General features: G+C 39.5%; 1 protein-coding gene across 12 annotated transcripts in view; it reads left to right on the plus strand.

Annotated features, from left to right (window-relative positions):
• tmem117 (transmembrane protein 117) overlaps positions 1-16451 on the plus strand; it is a 244938-nt gene that overhangs the window by 67056 nt on the left and 161431 nt on the right. The gene's annotated exons all lie outside the window — the stretch shown is intronic.

Consider the following 16451-nt stretch of genomic DNA (forward strand, 5'->3'; position numbering starts at 1 on the left):
GCAGCATCTGTGGAAAACAAAACAAAGTTAATGTTCAGTATGAAGTCTCTTCATTAGAACATCAGTATTAGCCAATTGGGTTAAATCACCTATTTCTAAAGATTCTGTAAAACATTCTCTTATATCATTATTCTACTTCCCTTTTAGCCAGTGACATACTTAAGAAAATTAGGTTTTCCAGTTGCTATGTTCAAGGTATCATTTCAGATTACTCACCTCCTCACTGCTGTCTTGCCATGAATAGCTCTTTAGATCTGAGATCATCTTGAGAAGATGTTCAATAGAAAATCATAAAGGAAGAGTCAACCTTAAAGCAAATCACAGGAAGAACAAATAACAGGATCACAGATTTCAATGTATGTTTCAGTGCAATATTACTGTCATTTAATGTTAACTCTGTTTCTCCTTCCACAGATGCTGTTTGAGCTGCTGAAAGTTTCAGCATTTTCTGTTTTTGTTTCAGATTTTCAGCATCTGCAGAGCTTTGATAAGGTAGTCAGATGAACTTGACTCAAGTATAATAACAGAACTCCCTCCTGACTTCATTATATAGTGTTTCCTAATGGATGTGTGTTTTATTGAATACGCCCAATAACTGGCTCAAACACCAACAGAATTTCAAAATAAAGATGTGTTTGGTATTTTGCTATTAATTCTGAAAAATCTATTTTTCAACAGCACAGACACACCATTTTTCTTGGCAGGTTCATCATAATGGTCTGTGACTGTGTGGAATTCATTAAAGTATGGAAAAATCTTTCTTGTTTTTAAAATGTTATACAATTGCGTAAGAACACTTGCTTGCTAGACATACTACAATGTAATACCTTCTCTGGTATTTCTACAATAGGGCTTTGTTTGAACTTGTTTGATGTAAAGAAAATAGTCACTACACCAATGTTTGCTTCGTTGAAGCTCCTTTTATTTCCCAGGTAGTTTCTCCCTCCAATAAATAAAGTACCTTTATTCCAATGTAATGTTTATATTTTCATCCACTCTTACATTCATATACTTTTTTTGTTCTTTGTTTTTTCTTCTGTATTGGGGTTTACATAGTGGCACCTCATAGCCAAATGCACATTGAAAGAAATGTGGAATTAATTAGCTTTCAGAAGAGATATTGATAAATTCTGTAAGTGTGGGAAAATCTGCAGAATTGTGAAAGAGCTGGAAAAGAAGGCCTGAGTCAACATGTGACAAGTATCATTTACACCACACAGGTGCCTGGCAATGACCATCTCCAACAAAAGATGGTCTGACCACCTACCCTTAACTTAATATCCTTGAGACCACCGTTGATCAGAAACTTACTTGGACCAGCTGCATAAATACAGTGGCTACTAGATTAGGTCAGAGGATGGGTAACTCACCTCCAAGCCCCTTAAACCTTTTCACAATTTCCAAGGTGGAATTTCTACTTGCCTACATGAGTGCAGATCAAGATGCCTTCTAAGACAAAACAAGTGCTTAATTTTCAGCTTAAGCACTATTCTGAATATTAATTCCCTCTATCCCTAGCGTACTGAAATGCCTACAGTGTGTACCATCTACAAATGTACAGCAGTAACTTGCCTAGGCTACTTTTGACACTACCTCTTGAACCTGTGATATCCATCACCAGGAAGAACAAGGGCAGCAACCACATACCTACAGTTTCTTCTCCATGCCACACACCATCCTAACTTGGAAATATTTTGCCTTTTCTTTATTCTTTTTTGGGTCCAAATCCTGAAACACTCCACCCAACAATATCAAGGTCAAAGCTTCAGCAGAATGACTCGAGTGCTTCAAGAAGGCAGCTCACTACCATCTTCTCAACTGGCAATTTGGGATGAGTGATAAATGCTTGCCATATTAGGGAAGATCCCACTCCATAAATTAATTACAAATAATTAAATTGATTAGATACCTCTTAAAGAGATACCACTGACATACTGATGGACTGAATAGACTTATATATAATTCCATGATTTTTGCCCTTCCCTTTTTCTGAAGACAAGTCAGAAGCTTGTCAACAGCAAGTTCTTCCTAGTACTTGGGGTCCCAGGGATCTTGGGGTCCAAGTCCATAGCTTCCTGAAAGTGACCATGCAAGTAGATAGGGTGGTAAAGAAGGCATGTGGCATACCTGCCTTCATTGGTCAGGGCATTGAGATTAAGACTCAGGAAATCACGTTGCAGCTATAGAAAACTTTGTTAGGCTATACATGGAGTATTGTGTGCGTTTCTGGTCGCCTCATTACAGGAAGGATGTGGAGGCTTTGGAAAGGGTACAGAAGAGGTTTACCAGGATACTACCTGGATTAAAGGGTATGGCTATAAGGAGAGGTTGGACAAACTTGGGTTGTTTTTCCTGGAGCGTCGGAGGCTGAGGGAAGACCTGATAGAAGTTTATAAAACTATGAGAAGCATAGATAGGATGGACAGTCAGAATCTTTTTCCCAGGGTAGATTTATCAAATACTAGAGGGCATGCATTTAAGGTGAGAGGGGTAATGTTCAAAGGTTATGTGCGGGACAAGTTTTTTTACACAGAGAGTGGCAGGTGCTTGGAGTGGGCTGCCAGGGGTAGTGGTGGAAGCAGATATGATTAAGAGGCTTTTAGACAGATACATGAATATACAGGGAATAGAGGCATATGGATCATATGCAGGCAGAAGAGAATTAGTTTAGTTTGGAATCGAGTTTGGGACTCGAGACATTGTGGGCTGAAGGCCCTGTTCCTGTGCTGTACTCCTTTATGTTTTATGTACACCGACCATGAGGGCACACATGAGGCAAATCCTACTGTAGCCAGGTATCCATACATCTGTGCTGTCCAGTGCAGTAGTCACTGCTGGAGGACAGGAGCAGGAATGTTGGAAATCTTCCTTATGTTACTCCAGGAAATTTACTGCTCTACTGGCCGAGGCTACTTGAATTGTATGGTTAAGGGATGTAATCTGCAACCTCACTTGTTCAGTGCTGTTGTGAATTATTCATTCAGCTGGTTGGGAAGATTGTGCACACAGTTGCATGAAAACAGAAGACTATGAAAGTATTTTTCTTTGTATGAACTTCAATGGGATTTTGAGCAACTTAATTGCTGTAATCAAATTTAACATCTAACATTCTTAGAAATTCTCCCGTGTACTTATTCATTTTAGAACTAAAAATGTTTCATAATTCTCATTCACATAATCAGTGGAAGGCTGAAAAGCAAATGCAATAATTATCGGATACACACATTAAATACATATTACAGGATTGTTTCTTTGCTGAAATTACAATCCTGTCACATGAAGTTATATTCAAAATCACTCTAAACACTACACTGCTTAATTGGATCACTGTTTTCATTAAAGTGGAAGAAACAGCAGTATTTTACTGTATGATGTTCTTGTGTTGTGAATCAGTTATACTGGCTAATTACTGAAAGACAAGACTGCAATGATGCTTTTGCAAGGCAATTAACCTTTTATGAGAAATGCTTTTCAACTCATCGCATTTGTTACTTCTTTATTGAAGTGTAAGGTCTAAATTTGGTACAGGTTATTAGCTTATTACACATAACTTGTAAGACAACAAATTAAGTGTGCCACGCTTATTTAAAAGGACTAATTAGACAAAGTTAAGTTTACTTATACAAACTGTCCACATTCTGTGGATACCTTTCCAGCTTTAGGTATTAAGGATGGGGGAAAATGTTCCAATAATGGAAATGGGCAAGGCCTTATTGAGTTAATTATCTCTACTGCAGTTATCAGCATTACTGATGATTATAAAACCACAAAAATGTAACAACTAAGAGCCGGAATAGGTTGTACACTCCCTCAATAACATCATGGCTAATCTGATCTATGGCCTCACACCCAGTTTCCTGCCTGATTCCTCTGTAGTTCATATCTCGAATTCAGCTTTGCATACACTTAATGAGTCAGCATCCATGACTCTCAGGGGTGGAGAATTCCAAAGATTCACATTCCTCTCAGAGGAAATTCCTCCTCCTCCTCTCAATCTTATATGAACATTCTTTTATCCGGAGATTATGCCCTCTTGTTTTAGGTTTCTCCACTGAGGAAAACATTCTCACATCTTTTACCTTTTGAAGCCCCTCAGAAAGATGTCTGAACAGGTTTATCTCTCATTCTTCTAAACTGCAGAGTGTATAGTGTATCAGTCTTTTCTCATAAATCCAACTGGTAGGACCAGGAATCAATCACTGCTTGTGAAGTATTTTCTTCTGCCACTTTCTTTATCAGGTAATATGCTTTTTAATCAGCAATGATTAGATTAGATTAGTTTATTGTCATGGCAGGCACCGTAGTGTAGCAGTTAGCGTAATGCTATTACAGCGCCAGTGACCCACATTCAATTCCAGCCACTGTCTGTAAGTTCTCCCTGTGTCTGCGTGGGTTTCCTCCGGGTGTTCTGGTTTCCTCCCACATTCCAAAAACGTACGGGTTAGGAAGTTGTGGGCATGCTATGTTGGCACCAGAAGCGTGGCGACACTTGTGGGCTGCCCCCAGGACACTCTATGCAAAGGATTCATTTCACTGTGTGTTTCAATGTACATGTGACTAATAAAGATATCTTAAGTACACCACAGCGCAATGAAATTCCTTGTTCACATGAAGCTCACCGAGTAAACAGTACACTTGGTAATAACAATAAGTACAACCATGAGCACAAAACAGCACAAGATTGTAGTGCGGTCTGAAGTCGTGCAAAAAAAGGTAAAGTGACAATATCAGAATAACTGAGAGAGGTAGAGTTAAGAGTACGAGAACATGGCAGCACCACCAGGAAGGCGGTGTGAAAGAGATGATTGGTTCAGGTGTCTGATAGTACTGAGGAAGAAGCAGTTCTTAAGTCTCTCTGTTCTATCTTCTAGGAGAAGATACAGGAGTTTGAAGGCTCCTGTATCTTCTCCCAGAAGGTAGAAGAGAGAAAAGGGAATGGCCAGGGTGGCAGGCATTCTTGACAATACTGCTAGCCTTCATGAAGCAATGCATCGTGAAGATGGACTGGATGGAAGGAAGTGTCGAGTCTATATTTTTGAGATGTGTGATGCTGGAATGTAACATGATAATGGTAAAAATAAGGGGCTGAATTGTCCTTGAGCTGGTTTTCAGGATGTGCAACTGAGTGGAAATGTTAGGCCTTAGGCACCATATCTAGAGGTCCTTGTCTTGAAATGTTATGACTTTTTGCCAACTGTTAAAGCTTTTTGGCTGTTTTTAAATATCTCAGAAAGTCATCTAAAAATCAAATGAAATTAAAACTTTAATAGTCTAAGAAATGCTAAACAATGAAGTGAAATAAGTAGAGCACTTTCCTTTCTACATGGTGTTGCTGATGCTGTTCAAGTGAATGGTGGGTCACCAACTGTGCGCCAGTTTTCCTTTGGGATACGGTTAGGGTGGCATGTGAAGTGCACCCACTCCATTACTTTCTCCTCAGCATGGAGCCCTGTGTTCTGCCAATTGTGAGTGAGAGCAGGAGGTCAGATGTACTGGCACCTCACCTCCAGCAAGACTTGGACATTCAACTTTGACCGCATGTCTGTGGATGTCAGAGCTGTGCTGAACTGCAAATAACTTTGGAATTGTCGGCTATTGGCCAGCATGATTTGATCCATTGTGCATCTCTACAGATCTGGACAACTTTTCTGAACTCTACATTTTAATCAGCTTTGTTCCACCTTACTGAGTTAAACATCCAAGATTGCCTTGGGTTGATTAGCAAAAAAGAACAAGGACCATTGATGATCCATGAAGGTGCACTTCCCATTATTGACAGGTACCACTGATGGTGGCTGTGAACCTAACCTTCAATCTGAGGGAGCACATTTCCTCCTAGGCAAAATTTCCCATGGAAACATTTCCTCATTTAAATTGTGTTCGAATGAAGTTCATAAGAACGTGAGAAATCAAAGTAGGAAAGATCATTCAGCCACTTGTGGCTGTTCTGCCATTCAATAAGATCATGACTAGTCTTCAATCCGCTTTCCCATTCTAATTCTATATTCCTAGATCCCCTTAATGTCCAAAAATCTATCATTCCCTGTCTTGAATATACTCAGTATCTGAGCCTCTCCAAGCCTCTTTGGTAGAAAGTGCCAAAGATTCACTGTGGTGTGAGTGAAGAAATTTATCCTCATCTCACTTCTAAAGGGCTGATAGAGCCTTAATATTGCGAGAGTTATCCTTGGTTCCAGACACTCCAGCCATGGGAAACACAGAACATAGAACAGTACAGTTCAGGAACAGGCCCTTCGGCCCATGTTGTCTGTGCTGATTATGTCAAATTAAACTAAACCTATCTACCTGTACATGATCCATATCCCTCCATTCCCTACCAGTTCATCTATCTGTCTGAATGCATTTTAATTGCCACTATCATGTCTGCTTCCACTAGCCCTGACAATGCATTCAAGGCACCTACTGCTCTCCGTGTAAAGGAAACTTACCCCGCTCACCTCCTTTAAATTTTTTCCCTATCACTTTAAATGCATATCCTCTAGTATTTGACTTTTCTATCCTGGGAACAAGACTTTGAGTATCTACCCTATTTATGCTTGTCATAATTTTGCAAAACCGTATCAGGTCTCCCCTCTGCCTCCGATGCTCCAGAGAAAAGAATCTAAGTTTGTCCAGCCTCCCCTTCACCTCTTCATCATCACTTCAACATGACTAAGCCCCATTAGTTTTATATTTTTCAATGAAGTCACCTCTCATTCTTCTAAACTTTAGAGAACATAGGCCCATTCTGCTTAATCTTTCCTCAAAGGACAATCCACCTGTGCCAATCAGACAATCCAACAGTTCAAATACAACTTTTCTCTTTGAAAGGGTTATCTATAATGGTTTAGTGAAATTACAGGCACACAAACATACACACACACAACATATGTCTTTTCTTTGACTACAAGGGTAAGAAAATGTGATCAGACATTATCCGTCACAAAATGTTGCAAAGATTTCTCTGTATTTTCCCAATTGAAATAGCAGAGGTTGAAATTTTCTTCAAGTTCCAAGAAAAGTACACATGGAGCTTAGTATGAAAAATAAGCATGGAAGCAAAGCCTATGCTCCTGCAACATAATTAAGTTGAATGCTGGTGGTCTGCAGTGAATGTTCAGCATTTACTTCTGGTGATGCAAGCAAGTCCGTGACTTTGGCGCATCTGCTTTTAAGTGCCTTAGTCCCGAACTTGCTGACAGATTTCATCTGCAAATCTGTCATTGTGCTCTACCAATAGACTCCTCGAGTAGTCTGTTAGGGATTATTCTGGAGTTATGAAATTATAGATGGCAGATATTAATTAAAGTGAGAACCAGTCTTCAGGAAATAAAACCTGTTCAAATTTAACTTCAATTGATACTTTAAGGCTATTGAAACCAATCATTGGGCATGGGACATTTTGATTGTGTACCATTGAAGCTATGCAGGGAAAGTCAATAAGTGAATGTTCATGTTAATTGGTGCTCATTGAAAACTTCAGGATGAGGTCAGGAAGGCATTAAGTGGCCATCTCCTGTATTAGCACATTGTTAAAGGCAAATCCCTCCTACTTAATGCAGAGTTCAGGACAGGTCTGTTTTGTCATGTAATATTCTGGCTAGTTGTATATTCGGGGAGCCATCCCTCAATGCTGTAACAGAAAGAGGTATATTTTGCATGTCTGGGGTTTGTGCTCAGAAGATTTTGGACCATTCACCAGTATTGAATATTCAAAGCAGTTCTGCTAGATGGGATGTGCTACCATTGTAAATATGCAATTCTGCAAAGTTAGCTGTTTATATTCAAAATGTTAACATTAAGTAGGTGATTATAGCCATTGAAACTGTAGTTAATCATTTATTGTTATCTTTGTGTTTAAACAGTATAAAACATTGTTTCGGGAGAGGTGAACTAGATTCTCTCCAGAAGATCTGCTGTGTTAAATAAAGACTTTTATACCTCCCAGTTACAGCAGCCATGTGGCACAGTTCAGTCAGTCACAACATAGCCCAAGTAGTACATGAACTTGTGGAAATTTGCTTATGCTGGGGTATCTGCTCCCAGATCCTCTTTCGGCATTCCCATTCATCTCAATGCAACGTAACAAATGCGAGGAAGAAAATAAACTTGCTTTCTTAAGATTGTATGTATTTGCAATAATCTTTCAACAGTTGGAAGCAATATTATCAAGACAGTTTCCTTACCTAAGCAAAATACAGCTCTCAAAAACTTAGGTTTGCTCAAGGGAACTGTTGCAGAACTGCTTGAGACTTGCCTTCATTTGTGCACCTGAGCTGTTTGCAGAGTTCTGGCATGGAGAAACCTTTCCTCTTTGTGTTTGAAGTATCATGCACGCCACGTTTTTACATCATTGTAAGTCCTGCCAACAAGAGGTCCTGATTTGACCGATATGAGCCAGCCTGCTTCCTAATGGCTCTGGAAACACAAAGGATGTGCTAACACGGTTCTGAAAATAAATACAGCTGTCAAGCACAGGTTGCAGTATAATGAGGTAGTGGATGTATTACATTAACTTCATTTTTATATTATGTCCCAAGCATATATTCAAGTAATTCAGCAGATCTCATCATAGCCTAATGCTGCCTCTGAGTGTGAGAATAAATTGACAATGAGACTTTTTCTTCACGTCTTTGTTAGCTTGATTCATTAATCCTCGCAACCTAAGTTAAGATTTCTTTATTAGTCACATGTACATCAAAACACACAGTGAAATGCATCTTTGCATAGAGTGTCCTGGGGACAGCCCGCAAGAGTCACCACGCTTCCGGCGCCAACATAGCATGCCCACAACTTCCTAACCCATATGTCTTTAGAATGTGGGAGGAAACCAGAGCACCCGGAGGAAACCCACACAGACACAGGGAGAACGTACAAACTCCTTACAGACAGTGGCCAGAATTGAACCCAGTCGCTGGCGCTGTAATAGTGTTATGCTAACTACTACACTACCATGTATGCACACAATAGAATGATGATCCCAGCAAAATCTGTCTGGTAGCCTCCCTTTATGCCTTGAGAGGGGCTGTCCTTCTGCAGTCACATTTGGGGCCACTGCTCTACAGTTAGAGAGCTGTCACTGCCTATTGACCAAGTTTAGTTTCAATGTGGTGACCTTAAAGATACCAATACAATTCCTCAATAGCCAGGCTATTGCACAATGCTGCCAGTGGTGGAAAAAAGGACAGAAGTTTGCTTACTAAAATTAACAACAAATACAGAGTTAAATTGGAAAAAGTAGCATCTATATATTTCTAGTAAGGTGATAAAACACAGAACAGTACAGAACAGCAACAGGCCCTCCGGCCCACAATGTCTGTGCTGACCATGATGCCAATTTAAGCTGCACATCTGCCTGCACATGGTCTATATCTCTTCATTCCTTGCCTGTTCATGTGTTGATCTAAATACCTCTTGTGATCTTCCTTATTTTGTTTTCTTTTTTCTTATTTGAGAATTTTGTGCTACTCATTCCTGCGAATGGAAACTTGCTTCTGTGCCATTCCATAACCAGTCATTGTGAGTTATCTTACAGCAACATGTGATGGGGGGTATATACATGTGTTGAGGTACGTGAGGTTAATGCACTGAGGTACTTGAGATGAGGAATGTGGAGTACATAATAAGGTACATGCCCACATGAGAAGAGGCAATGATAGTTTTCTGTGCCCATGATTTAGGAAACATGACCCATGAGGAATCTGCAACTTTGAGTGTGTATCATTGTGTAACACCATGCTGAAGCTTTCATTGCCACACTCCTCTTGTCCCACACATCCACAAACTCTTACACTGAGGCAGGAACTAAAAGGGGCTCAACTGATATCAGCCTTTTAGTTGTTGCAGACTGATAGTTATACTAGTTGCTCCTTTAAAGTCAAAGTCGAGTTGATTGTCATATGCCCAAGTACATGTATGCACAGGTGCAATGAAAAGCTTAATTGTAGCAGCATCACAGGCACATAGCATCATATAAGCAGCATTCACAAGTAAAACATCAATTAAACATAAATTATACACAACTTTTACAAGAAAAACCACAATTTAAAAAAAAGTCCATTTTAGTGCAAAGTGATCAAAGTAGCCATCATTCGAATATTGTGCATATAAGTTGGTCATGCTGTGAATTCCCCTTTTTCCCCACTTCACCTTGTCCAAAATAACCTCTGCTGAGAAACAATGGAACATTCTTTGGGATGTAATTAGAGTGGTTAGTGTAACGCTATTACATTGCCAGTGACCTGGGTTCAATTCCAGCCGCTGTCTGTAAGGAGTTTGTACGTTCTCCCCATGTCTGCATGGGTTTCCTCTGGGTGCTCCAATTTCATCCCACGTTCCAAAGACGTATGGGTTAGGAAGTTGTGGGCATGCTATGTTGGCGTTGGAAGCGTGGTGACACTTGCGGGCTGCCCCCAGAACACTCTATGCAAAAAGATTCATTTCACTGTGTTTTGATGTAGATGTGACTAATAAAGATATCTTATCTTATCTTCAGTGCCACTTCTTGACGTGCATTGGGGGAGATTCTGTCAGCACTGCCTTCTCATTATCTGTATACCCCAACCTATTGGTCTGTAGCAACATGCAAAGTGCTGGAGGAACTCGGCAAGTCAGGCAACATCAATGGAGGGAGATTGACAATCAATGGTTCTGGTCGAGACTCTTCACCTGGACTCAATTGTTCTGTCCCCTACTAGTCTGTGTTTCCTGCAAACCCCAGACCTATTGTTTCAAAAGGTCGCTACTCTAGTGACTTGCACTTCTAACAAAATTCTGCCACTATATCTGCAGATACTCTGGAAATGACAGTGGGTGGAACATTTACATTTTGTAATGATTCCAAACATTAACAACATCAGTTTGGCTGTGACCATATTCTGAAGGCTATTTGTCAGTAACCTCGCTATTATTCATTACAAATGAAAGCAAACCATGAATGAACAATGTGGCTGATATATTGTATTAGATTTGGGATGTAAATGTTAAAAATTCTGTAATACAGATTCTTCCCTTTCCTGCTCATTCCTTACCTTCTGCCACCAAACATTTTGTCATTATTTGGCCATCCGATCCATTTTGTATTGCTTTCCCAATGCCTATTACTTATTAGAGACCAACACTTGAATCTCTATTCATGACTATATTTCATCGCAAGAAATGACAAGTTGATGGCCCAGCTGTGAAAGCTGATTACTGCAGCACTTGACTCCATTCAGAATGCTGGGTTCTGAAGATTCTTATTAACGTGAGGCATCAATGAATATTAATGTTCTGCTCTTCACTGATATCAGTCAACATGCTAAGATTTTTTAAAGATAATCCTTTTTGGAGAAAATGTCTAAATTAGAAGTGCTCATCAGCTAAAGATATAAAACTATCAAGGAAAGGAATCATATATTCATAGCTACCTACAGCACAGAAGGAGACCATTCAGCCTATTGCACTCTGCTGCTCTTTGAAAGAGCAGTCATTCTTTCACCCATACTCTTGCTTTTGGCAGTACCCTGTAAATTCCTCAACCTTACTTTTAAAAGTACCTATAGCATCAACTCTCACTCCCTTATTTGCAAAAAAAATTCCCTTTCCTTATCTCCTCATCAGACCATCTGGCAGTACTTCAGTTATTGGATCACTTACCAGAGGAAATCATTTTTCTCTATTCGCCCTTATAAAAACCTCTCATCATAATGAAAAAGTGGCTGTGAGCCTTCTCTTAACCTTCACTGTTCCAAGAAGGACAATTGTTTCCTGATCTCTCCTTATTCACTGCAAGATGCCAGTAAATTATTTCAGTACCCTTTTAAGGCTGTTACCTCTTTCCCAAAGTGTGGTGCCTGGAACTGTCCAGCTAACCTGAGATTATAAAATTCCAGCACTATACTTATGCATTTATAATAGCCCAAGTCATATTTAGCTCTGGCTGGCAGTTCAGAAGAGAACCGTCAACTATGACCTTCTCATGAATTAGCATGTGTATAACATCTACGCTTGTACATTACAGTGCAGAAGTCATGAACACATTGGAGTTTACCACTGGACTCTGCACTAAGACCAGTGGCAGTTCCTGATCAATAGCTCAAGAACAGGAAACACTTCTTATCTGGCTGCCCAGTTTATTGCCAACCACAGCTATTTTTATCTAGCCCAGCCCTGTTCAGCTGGATGAGATCACCGTTTATAAAAAAGATAAGTGAAAGTTAAGATTTTTGTTTATTTTTCATTTCACTTTATATTTGTTTCTTATTCATTTCTGATAGTTTCATAAATCTAGCTAAATTTATTATTTTAAGTTACTTCTGTAATGATGTTCAAATTTTTGTGAAATGTTTGTCTATTTTAAGTATTGTGAAGTGTTTTGTATCATCAAAGACATTGAAAAACTGGCTGAAAAAGCCTTTGTTGGCACAAACTGTCAAAAGGTCATCAGGTCCTAATGTCTAAGGCCCAGTCATTATGTGTGAGATAATTGTGCTTCAGTTGGATGGCTGAGGCTGTGAAGGTGTGAGCTCACAGGCAGTCCTGTGATCACAGAAGGGAGTAGTACCATGGGAATAGTATGAGCTGGGAGAGCGGGCCCTTGAATATGATTCAGGCCATTCTATTTGCAACCCAAGTATTCCGTGTACCTTTTTAATACCTGACCCATTTGCTATGCATTTCTGTGTATATGTAAACCTATATGCTCATCTTCAGTTTCGAAAATCATTCCATTTATGCTACATAAGGGGCGTGGATACAAACCTGCGGAAGGGATAGAAGGCAGAGATTGTGGTGACTATAGAGAAATGTGCTGTTATACCTCCCAGGTATTGCTGTTGGAACTCCTTGTAGAGGGTCAACAAGGTCAACACTCTGCATCTGGCCTGGGTAAAAGCAGGTATGCAGGGAGTATGGGTGGAGATTCCAGGCATCCTCTGGGTCCAGCCAGAAATAGTCTTTGCTGGAACTCTTTGCGGTGCAAAACCTTAACCCTTCCTTCCCCCAAATGCATGTCTATCCCTCACCCACTCCTTTAAATGTCTAAAGCAAAGCTCATTACCTAAAATATATAGGGGTAGAAATCTGTCCCCTTTTTATCATAATACATCACTTGCACTTCTCTGCATTAAGTTTTAACTGCCAAGTACTCAATTATTCGATAACCTGTCCATGTCTCTTTCACCACATGCTACGATTCCGAGTTTTGCATCATCCGCCAACTTCTTTACAATGTACATATTTTCTGTGCTCGGGAACATTTAAAAAAAATGGTTATTTGATTGTTTCAAGAGTGATAAGCCATGGAATTAATAGTTGATAATTATTATCACATCTGGAATTCAGATATAGTTGTGTGGCAACCACTATACAAAGAGCTTTGGCAAATGATCTACATATGTCATAGGCTTTGCAGGTTAGAACAGCAGTTATTTAAAATTTGATTTGAATTTGCTCTAGGCTTTTGCGATGAGGAATAAATCCATTTCTCTATGCTGATTGCAGATAGTCGAAAGAAAACTAAGAATCTTCATCAGGTTCTATGTAAAGAAAGCAAGAAGTATTAAAATTTTCCTCATCCACAGTGTTGCCCAGTTAATTTTTTGATGTGCAAGTGTTGTCATTTTTACCTGCTGCACAGCTTCAGGTTTGTGCAGTTAAATCCCCAAAACAGCTAATGAATGTCTAGATATGTTCTTGATTAAATTGTTTGAATGAGCAATAATGGCCAGGACACTGAGAGAACACTGCTTTTCTTCAAACTATTCTGCCAATAAGGTTGTTCTAGCTCAGGCTTCAGCCTGGGTTTTGATTATTCGCAACTTGATTTCTGTTGAAATCCCATGATTCGTTAAAGGTTGACACAGGCAACCTGTGATTCTGTCAGGGAATTGGACCAGAATGCTCGTACAAATAAAAACAACTATCTGCCACCATTGCTTTTAGTGTTTAATTCAATTGTGTTGTATATGTGGATTTGTGAAAGATTTCTGAAAAAATGCCACATAATAGACATGTTAGCAAAATTAAAGAGAAACAAAGGACTGCAGATGCTGGAATCTCGATGAAAAACACGATGACGCTGGAGGAACTCAGCAGGCCAGGCAGCATCTGTGGAGAAAAGCAGGCGGTCAACGTTTTGGGTCAGGACCCTTCTTCAGGACTCAAAATTAAAGCCCACTTGTTCAAGGGGCATGGATACAAAACTGGGGAAAGGACAGAAGGCAGTGGGAAGTGGCAATTGGAGGGAGATGTGCTGTTGTTTCTCCCAGGTGTTGCTGTTGTAACCATTCTTTTTGTGTGAAATGTATTAATGACTGAGATTGAGCTGGCTCTTGACTCAAAATTCTAAAACACAGAAAGCAGGGAATTTAGTTAGAGACTTCAGGAGGACATAGATTGGTGAACTAGGAGGACACATGGCAGAAAAAATTTGGCACATTGAAATGATTAACTTTGGTTGGAAGAATAAGGAGAGGGACCTGGATGTGGATACAACCCCCTGTCCTTCAGTCAGCAGGATTTTGAGATGATTGATCTTGAAAGACTGACCATTTTATGTATTTGGGTGTTAAAATTACCAAGAAGCATAAGGACCTGTTTAAAGTTAACTTGTTACCTTTAATTGCTCACGTTAAACAATTATTTATGAAATGGTCCCCATTATCTCTATCATTGATAGGCAGAATTAATGCGGTTAAGATGAATATTTTACCAAAATTTCTTTATCTATTTCAGGTGATTCCAACTTTTATCCCAAAATCTTTTTTTGACACTATTGATTCTAAAATTCTTTCATATATATGATCTTGAAAGACTTTGGTAGCACTTTAGCCATGCAGCCTTGCCACAACAAATGATCTAACGTACATTCCTGGTTTCAGTTTGTACATCATCAGTTATTATAGGACCTTGAATCTTCTTTTAGCTTGCATGAATCAAATTCATTGCCTGAAGCCTAGCAACCCATCTGATATGTCCAACATATTACATGACAGAGATAGTAATGCTTTCTATGCCACTACTACCATAAATGTGACATGCAGTACATGGAAAATTTGAGGAGGAATTATGCCAGCAAGATTTAAACCATCTTTAGATGAAGATTGGCAATATTCAAGAGGTCTTTTCCTACATGTAGCCTGCAAAATTATTTTTCTGACAAATATTGGGTAAATATTTGAAGCGGGAAAAATTCTAGTGCAGGAGATTGCCCAAAATTGGTTGAATGCCTCGCTCCTATGCTTCATCATTAGATGATTCTATGGCTCTAGCACAGTTTAACAAAGGATTGAATTGAGCTCCAATGTGTGTGGTGGTTCACTTTGGGAGCTGCTGCTCATCCGTCCTCTGATACTCAGTATGACCTCCTTAGCCATGTCTGCGGACTAGATGGTTGAAGCCAGAGAAGAGCTGGAGATGAGGTTCCAGCACACCCGAATTCTCACTCCACCACTGGACTTAAATTGGAAGAGTAGAAAGATGCGGTTAATCAAAAAAAAACCGCAGATGCTGGGTATCTGTAATAAAAACAGAAATGCTGAAACACTCAGCAGGTCAGGCAGCATCTGTGGACAGAAAAACAGAGTTAACGTTTTTGGTCCATTTAACTTTTCTGTTTATTTTTCTTTGTTTCAATTTTTAATATTTTTAATTAATTTACAGTTTTTAATTATTTTTAGTTAAATTTATTTAATTTACATTATTTTGAAATTTAAAAAATAATTGTTTAAATCCATTGTTTAAATTGTTTTAAATGTTTCTGTAGAACATATAGAACATAGAACATATAGAACATAGAACAGCACAGCACTGGACAGGCCATTCGGCCCATGGTGTTGTGCCGATCTTGATGCCAATTTATTTTCATTGTCCTCTTCCTGTGTATCATCCATATCCCTCCATTGCCTTCATTTTCATGTGTCTATCTAAAAGCCTCTTAAACTCTGCCAAACTGCCTTATTCCACTACTACCCGTGGTAACCCATTCAAGATAACTACCACTCTCTGTGTGAAGAAACTTGCCCCTCATGTTGCTTTAAACTTCCCCCCTCTAACCTTAAGAGCATGTCCTCTGGTGTTTGACATTTCTACTCTGGGGAAAAGATTCTGACTGCTTACCCTATCTATGCTTCTCATCACTTTAAAAACCTCTATCAGGTCTCCCTTCAGCCTCCAACGCTCTAGGGAGAACAATCCAAGTTTGTCCAATCTTTCTTTCTAGCTCATACCCTCTAATCCAGGCAGCACCCTGGTAAACCTCTTCTGCATCCTTTCCATGGTCTCCACATTCTTCCTATAATGGGGCGAACAGAACTGCACACATTATTCCAAGTACGCTCTGACTAAAGTTTTATAAAGCTGCAGCATGACTTCCTTATTCTTATACTCAACACCCCTACCAATGAAGGCAAGCATGCCATATGCCTTCTTTACTACATTATCCACTTGCGTAGCCACTTTCAGTGAACTAT

The sequence above is a fragment of the Pristis pectinata genome, chromosome 15, assembly GCF_009764475.1.
Source record: "Pristis pectinata isolate sPriPec2 chromosome 15, sPriPec2.1.pri, whole genome shotgun sequence".
NCBI classification, from domain to species: domain Eukaryota; kingdom Metazoa; phylum Chordata; class Chondrichthyes; order Rhinopristiformes; family Pristidae; genus Pristis; species Pristis pectinata.